Source organism: Myotis davidii, unplaced genomic scaffold (assembly GCF_000327345.1).
Source record: "Myotis davidii unplaced genomic scaffold, ASM32734v1 scaffold96, whole genome shotgun sequence".
NCBI lineage: Eukaryota > Metazoa > Chordata > Mammalia > Chiroptera > Vespertilionidae > Myotis > Myotis davidii.
The window spans coordinates 7,441,904-7,449,346 of record NW_006289416.1 but is presented as its reverse complement, the minus strand read 5'-3'; positions in this window follow the sequence as shown (position 1 = coordinate 7,449,346).

Below are 7,443 nucleotides of genomic sequence, written 5' to 3'. Positions count from 1 at the left end.
GGGGTCCCCATGAGGCGCCCGGCCAGCCTGGGTGAGGGGCTGATGGCTGTTTGCAGGCTGGCCAAGCCTCCCAGTGGGGACCCTCACCCCATGAGGGTGTGGCCATCCTGGTTGAGGGGCTGATGACTGTTTGCTGGCTGACCACAACCCCCAGCCACCCACGCTCCCAGTGGAGGCTGGCTGGAAGCAGGTATCTGGGATTTATTTAGCTTCCATAATCGAAACTTCTTTGCCTTTTGCAGAGGCCACAGCCAGCCAGAGCAGGCAAGAAGTTTGGCTTCCTCCATCGCTGGGGCAAACAAGCCCCCTGCTTGGTCCAGCTCCGTGGCTGCCGGCCGCCATCTTGGTTGGGTTAATTTGCATATAGTTGCTCTGATTGGCTGGTGGGCGTGGCTTGGGCTTAGTGAAGGTAAGGTTAATTAGCATCTTTGTCTTTTATTAGTGTAGATTGGAGACTCTTAAGATGCAAACAAAAAGAATAAACTAAAAATCAAACAATCAACATGAAAGGTGGTATTGGAACCCATGATAGTGGGGTGGGAATGGTGGTGATGGTGGAGATAATGGTAGAGGTGATAATGTTAGAGGCAACAATAGTGATGGTACATGGTGAGAGTGGGTCATGGTGATGGTTGAGGTGATAGAGGTGGAGGTAATGGTGGAGGTAATGATGGTAGAGGTGGTAATGGTAGAGGTGGAGTTGATGGTGGGTGTGGTAGTGATAATAATGGTGGGTGTGGTGATGAAGGTAATGGTGGAGGTAGTGGAGGTGATGGTGGAGGTAATGGCGGAGGTGGTGATGTTAGAGGGGTGATGGTAAAGGTAGTGATAGTGGGCCTTGGTGATAGTGAAGGTGGTAGAGGTGGAGGTGTTGGTGAAGTGGTCATTATGCAGGTTTCATTGCCTGTCAAGATACAGAAGATAAAGTCTTTATCTCACCTAGATAAGGAGTGGAAACTGAGGTAAACACTTTTGCCAAAGCCCTCAAAAAATCACAGCTTTAGTGAAAGTGTTGATCAGAAGTATACCTATTGAGTCAGAAGAACCAAAAATAATTTTTCGGCTTATTCCAGGCTGTAGGTGAAAACCAAACAACATATTCTCCTAATGTTGGAAACCATGGATCAGCATGTCTCATGGATTGGACACTTGCAATTATTTTACTTACTAAGTTGAAAAAATATCATGATAATTTATGCTGGGCCAATAATAACCTTATATGACCAAGTAAAAATATTGCTGAATCATATTTGCAAAACCCAGACTATAAATAATTGGTACAGAAAAAATAAAACAATCACTAAAGATGAAAATAGAGTTAAAATTGAAAAATTTAGTATACCAGCATAACATAGTAAGATTCTAGCAGACACAACCAACAACATTAAATAACCCACAAACAAATTCTAAATAATGAAGTAATATCAGGAGAGACATTTAAAATAACTGTTCAGAAGATAATTCAACTTCTATTCAACAGTATCCTAAAGGTTCCAGGAAGAATAATAAATAAAAACATTCTTATAGAAAATTATAAAGTGAAATTTTGAGGACATGGTGATCATCTATATAAAAAAAACCACTGGAATCTACCAAAAAGCAACTTAAACTGACACATAAATAATGATCAGTATACAAACTTCCATTGAATTCTATAGCCTAGCAATGAAGAACTGGAAATTGAAATAAAAATATTATTTCCAATAGCATAAAACAATTAAGAAAGTCTTAGGGATAAATTTGACAAAAGATGTATAATACTTGTGAACTGAAAAGAGGCTGAGAGAAATTAAAAGATTTAATTGAGTGTAGAGTTATACAATGGTCATGCATTGGAAGATTCAATAGCATTAACATGTTGACTTTCCTCAAAGCAATTTATAGGTTCAACACATTCCCAAAGTCCCATCAGGCTTTTTGTAGAAATTGACAAGTTAATTCTAGAATTCATACAGATATACATCTCAAAAATTTAATATAGAAAAAATGCTCAAACTCACTAATCATCAGAGAGATGCAAATTAAAATAATGAAATAACCACCTGTCAGAATAACTATCATCAACAGATCAATAAATGACAAGTGTTGGCAAGGGTATGGTGAAAAGGGAACTCTAGAACACTGCTGGTGGGAATGCAGACTTGTGCAGTCACTATGAAAAACAGTATGGAGTTTCCTCACAATATTAAAATGCAACTGCCATTTGACCCAGTGATTTCACTTCTAGGAATATATTTCTAGAAACCGGAAACACCAATCATGAAGAATATATGTACCCCTATGTTCATAACAGCACAATTTACAATAGCTAAGATCTAGAAACAGCTCAAGTGCCCATTGAATGAGTCGATAAAAAAGCTGTGGTACATTTACACCATGGAATACTATGCAGCTGTAAAAAAGAAGATCTTTGAGACAGCATGGAGGGACTTGGACAGTGTTATGTTAAGCAAAATAAGCCAGTTAGAGAAAGATAAGAATCATATGATCTCACTCATATATAGAATCTAATGAACAAAATAGATCCAGAGACATAGAAGCATGGAACAGACTGACGAATCTCAGGGAGAAGCAGGAGTGGGTGGTGGGTGGTAAGAGATTAACTGGGGAACTTAAATACATACTAGAGTCCCAGTGCATGAATTCATGCATGGGTGGGGTCTGGTTGCCCATCCCAATGGGGGCTGATCAGCCGGCTCGGAGGGGGAGGGAGGGAGTGGACATGGGAGGTTGGCCAGCTGGCCCTGCATATGATCAGGAGGGGTGAAATCAGGGGTGGGCCCAGCTGCCTGACTGCATGTGGGAGGTTGGGGGGACCAATTGAGGCCCCAATTGGGCCGGTTGGCCACTGCAGTGCACATCATAGTGACCAACTATTCCAGTCGTTTCAGTCATTCCAGCATTCCGGTTGCTTGGCTTTTATATATATAGATGATGAGATAGGTGCTTTGAGAGAAAGGAAACTGAACCCTGAAAGAAGGATGGCACTCACCAGAACCAGGAACCGCTGGGAAACAGTGAAAATGTGACTGAAGCTGAAGTGATGCTACCTGCATCCCACAAGGACAAAAGTGACTAAGTTTACAAGTGTCCAAATAAGATAGAGTGAAAACACTAGAGAAAATTAGCATACGATGAGGAGTTCCTTGAATTAGAATCCATGCTTGGGAGGAAAGTGGAAACACCAATTCATTTTAGATCTTGCTTATTATGAATACGTGATAAATGCTAATTGTTACTCCCAAAGTTAACAAAAGAGATTCATTTGTTTTAAATGAGTAGAAAAAAGAAAAGTGGAAGTTTAATGATCCCTCCCAAATGGGAAACAATGCAAGAAGCAAAGGAATAACCGAGTGAATAAAAAGCACTAAAAAAACAAAGGCAGCTCAGTTCTGTTCATCGCAGCAGTGACCTCAGTTCACCAATTGATAAGATGACTCTCAGAGTGTATTTTTCAAAGTTCAGCCTGATGCTGTTTATTAGAGATATAAATAATCTCCGTCGATATTCTGTCCTAAGGAGGTGGGGATGAAGTCCCCATTGCCTAGGAGGGGCTGTGCACAGTGACTTCTTTCTAAGAAGTCCAGGAAGTGAAGAAGAAAAATCAGCCCCTTCACAGAAGGGAGTCCTGACAGATACCACCTCACCCAGGTGATGGAGGTCAGCATCCCGTGAGGGGTCCTGCTGACAGGTGCACCGCGACAGGAGCTGATAGATGCTGTTTCCTGCTGCGGTCTTCCTTCCTCAGAACCCAGAATCCCTAATCACGAGGAGGAACCTCAATAGGTTCCAAGGGAGGGACACCCTGGCCGTCTTGTTCAAAACCATCAGGATTTGTCATCCAAACAAGGAAATCTGAGAAACTGTCACAGCCAAGAGCCTGGGAGGATGTGATGACTGTAGCCCAGTGTCCTGGGTTGGAACCTGGTGCAGAAAAAAGGACTTATAGGGGGTGGGAATGACTGGGGAGAGGTCAGTGGGGAGAAAGGGAGACATATGCAATACTTTAAAAAATAAAGAATTAAATTTTAAAAAAAGAACTAATAAAACCTAAAAAAAGTATAGATTTTAGTTAATAACAATGCATCAATATTGGTTTATTTATTGTTACAAATATGCCATACTAATGTAAGATGTTAATGACAGGGAAAACTGTACACAGGAATACATGAAAACTATTTCCTGAAATTATAAATCTGAAACAGTTCTAGAAAATAAACTCTGTCAAAGACAAACAGTAACAAACAAACTACACAAAAAATTCAGAGTTTACCTTAATCCTGGCTAATAAGAGAAATATGTAATTTTATTTCATGTTTGTTGTGTTTGATGGGATTCATTGAGAAAGGTGCAGTGTTGTTTATCTGCTGGGTCATTTTAACAATGGCCAGGCAAACTCTGGAATTTGCCTGAAACACATTGCTCTCTGGTGGACATGCGCGATACCGACTGCCATCTGAGAATGAATTTTCCCAGCTTAGTCTTAAGCGCCTTGAAAATGGGAGTTTATCATGAAAGTGCTGACGCCCCTGAAGGAGCGCTGGGAATGCCTCGCTGTGATTTATAACGTCAGCCACGCTCCCAATGCCTTCTCTGTGCACGAGGCTCTGCACAAATAGGAGGGGCAGGTACCACACTGAATCGCAGTGCAATAAATCATTCCACCATGAGGGATTCATTTACTAATTAAAAACGCAAAAAGAGTAAATTGAAATAACCAGTGACCACTCAATCACATCTTTGGAGTGTCAGCCCCTTGTCGTCAGTCATCGGCGTCAGTATGTCATCCATGTCCAGGCACCTGCACCCCAGGGCCGCTCAGACCTCCCTCTGTGCGGAAGTTTTCTCAGGTGCACCCAACAGTTGGCAGAGACGGGTCTGCACCTGCATCTCCAGACACCTGCTCTGCATTCTCCAAACCAAAAATGGCCCCAGGAAATTAAAACCTGAATGACAAAGTGTCTAACATAAAACAGGAGAATATTGATGTCATATTTAAGTCCATATATCTCTATACTTTATTGATTGTCACTTACACCTGATACCTGTATGTCATAGTTAACACCCGAGACCTCGATCTTCTCATGAGGTGACACCTAGGCATGCTAACTAACCTTTCTGACAATTACTTGTCTACTTTCCTGTTTCCTTCAATGACTAATTAGGAATGTTTAAATTAGTTACCAGGCAACAAAGCAAGAGAGAATTAGAAGACTACAATTTTCAAATTTTTCTCATGAGGAATTTAGTGAGGTGGCATCTAGAGTCCAAGCCAGGCAGAACTGATGTGATGTAAAGCTGTGAGATGTTCCCAGAATCTTTGGGTGCTCAATCCCTTTCTTCCACACACGAGGGCAGTGGAGGGGACCTGCCTCACGGTTCCTATTGGATGCCCCTGCAGGATGCGGGAAGTCACGCAATGCTCCCCAAGAGGAGGGAAGATGGGCAGAGCACAGGGAAAACTCTGAGAATGTTTGAGACAAGAAGGGTAATTAATGTAGGAACCAGAGTAAGGAAAACTAGGGAACTGCCATTTAAACTAAAGATTTGAGACCTAGCCTATGTGTAACTCAGTTGGTTGGGTGTCCTCCTGTGCACTGAAAGGTCGCTCCTAACCACTCTGCCTGCCTGCCTGATGCCCCTAACTGCTCCCCTGCTGGCCTGATCATCCCTAACTGCCTCTGCCTGCCAGCCTAATTGCCCCTAACTGCTCTCCCCTGACAGCCAGCTCACCCCTAGCAGCCTCTGCCTCGGCCCCGCCACTGTGGCTTTGTCTGGAAGGATGTAGGAAGGACGTCGGGAAGACATCTGGTCTATCTGGTCTAATTAGCATATTATCCTTTTATTAGTATAGATTATTGACTATATGCCCTATGCTATACTTTACATCCCTGTGGCTATTCTGTAACTACCAATTTGTACTTCTTAATCCCTTTACCTTTTTCACTCAGCTCCCCCACTCCCCTCCCACTTGACAACCATCAAAATATTCTGTGTATCTAAATCTGTTTCTGTTTTGTTTGTTTGTGTATTTTGCCACTAAGACACTTTTGATTTGTAAATGGCAGTATGGATGAGAGATAAGGCAAAAAATTAAATAAATCAGGGGATACTCTGACTTTTTGGACTGAGAATTTAGCAAGTGTTGAGATTGTGTGTGTAACTCCATTTTGAGACAGGCGGGATGGGTGGACATCAGGGGCTCCTCAGAGTGGTCTGGTCCTCAACCAACCATGTGGAATAAACCCCTGACCAGCCACCACCCACTGTGATGCTGTAACAAGTACTCTAGACAGAGTGAGCATAAACAGGAAGGAGATGGGGCACAGCAAGGCTGCCAGGGACGCAGTGCTCATATCAAATTCCTCAGGACAGTTCCATGTGATCTGCTAGCATTCATGGGTCAGAAAATTGGTCATTGGCCCGGCCAAATAGCAGAACAAAACAGTATTTCTTATTCATGTGTCCCCCATTAAAATTTCCACAAAGTTACAAATATTCTAAAATCATGAGATAAGGGAATCATTAAATTATAGGACCTAAATGATACCTTCATTAAAAAATATCTTTGAAGATCAGCCCATTATTAGATTATAAAATATTAAAAAATAACAGGATTAAAAGCAGAAACAGTGTAAGATAAAAACATTTATTCTTAACTGTTTAAAGTGTAGACTATATATGTTATTTTAAAAAAACACACACAGAAAAAAAGGCACTTTCTTACAGACCTAAAAACAGGACTAGTTTTCAAGACACTGGATTTAACAGTCATTGATCACGTTGGGGAATATATTTTAAAAGTTTGAGGGCACTAAGCTTTGTAACATCAATAGAAGAAAGGTGCCTGAGGGTCTTAAAAGGGTTGCTCTATCTCTTCAATCCTCCCACCCTCAAAAGAGCAATTTAGTCCTCTCTCTGCGACACCATTAGGTGCCCATTTTCTACTTTTCTGTGTTCTCAAATAGTCCCCAAAGGGGTGGCTCGATAGATCTAAGAACACTAAAACCCAAACTTATGAAATGCCTTTTAAGCATGTGTGTTCTTTATTCCCCTAAAACACCGTTCATCACAAGCACGCTTCCTCGCCACCTAACTGCTCACAAGCAGCACAAATCAGTCGGAATTTCCAAGACAGCGCTGATGTTCGGGCAGTGTTGTTTTTGAACATTAATATATATATTTTTTCTGATTTGCCAAGGATTGAGCCTCCTGATGGTGGTCCAGCATGCTCCTATTATGCATTAATTGTTATCTGACCAGATGTGAATTTTTCCCATTGATGGCAAACTGTGACCATCACAACTTGGCCATCCTCAGCAGCACTAACGCTTCAGGATGCATGGTTCATATTTGTATAATGTCAGGAACAAAGGTGATTTGCTCTAAAAAGATAGTTATTTTCGCCTGCTTCTCTGAAGATTAATATTATTTCTCACACAC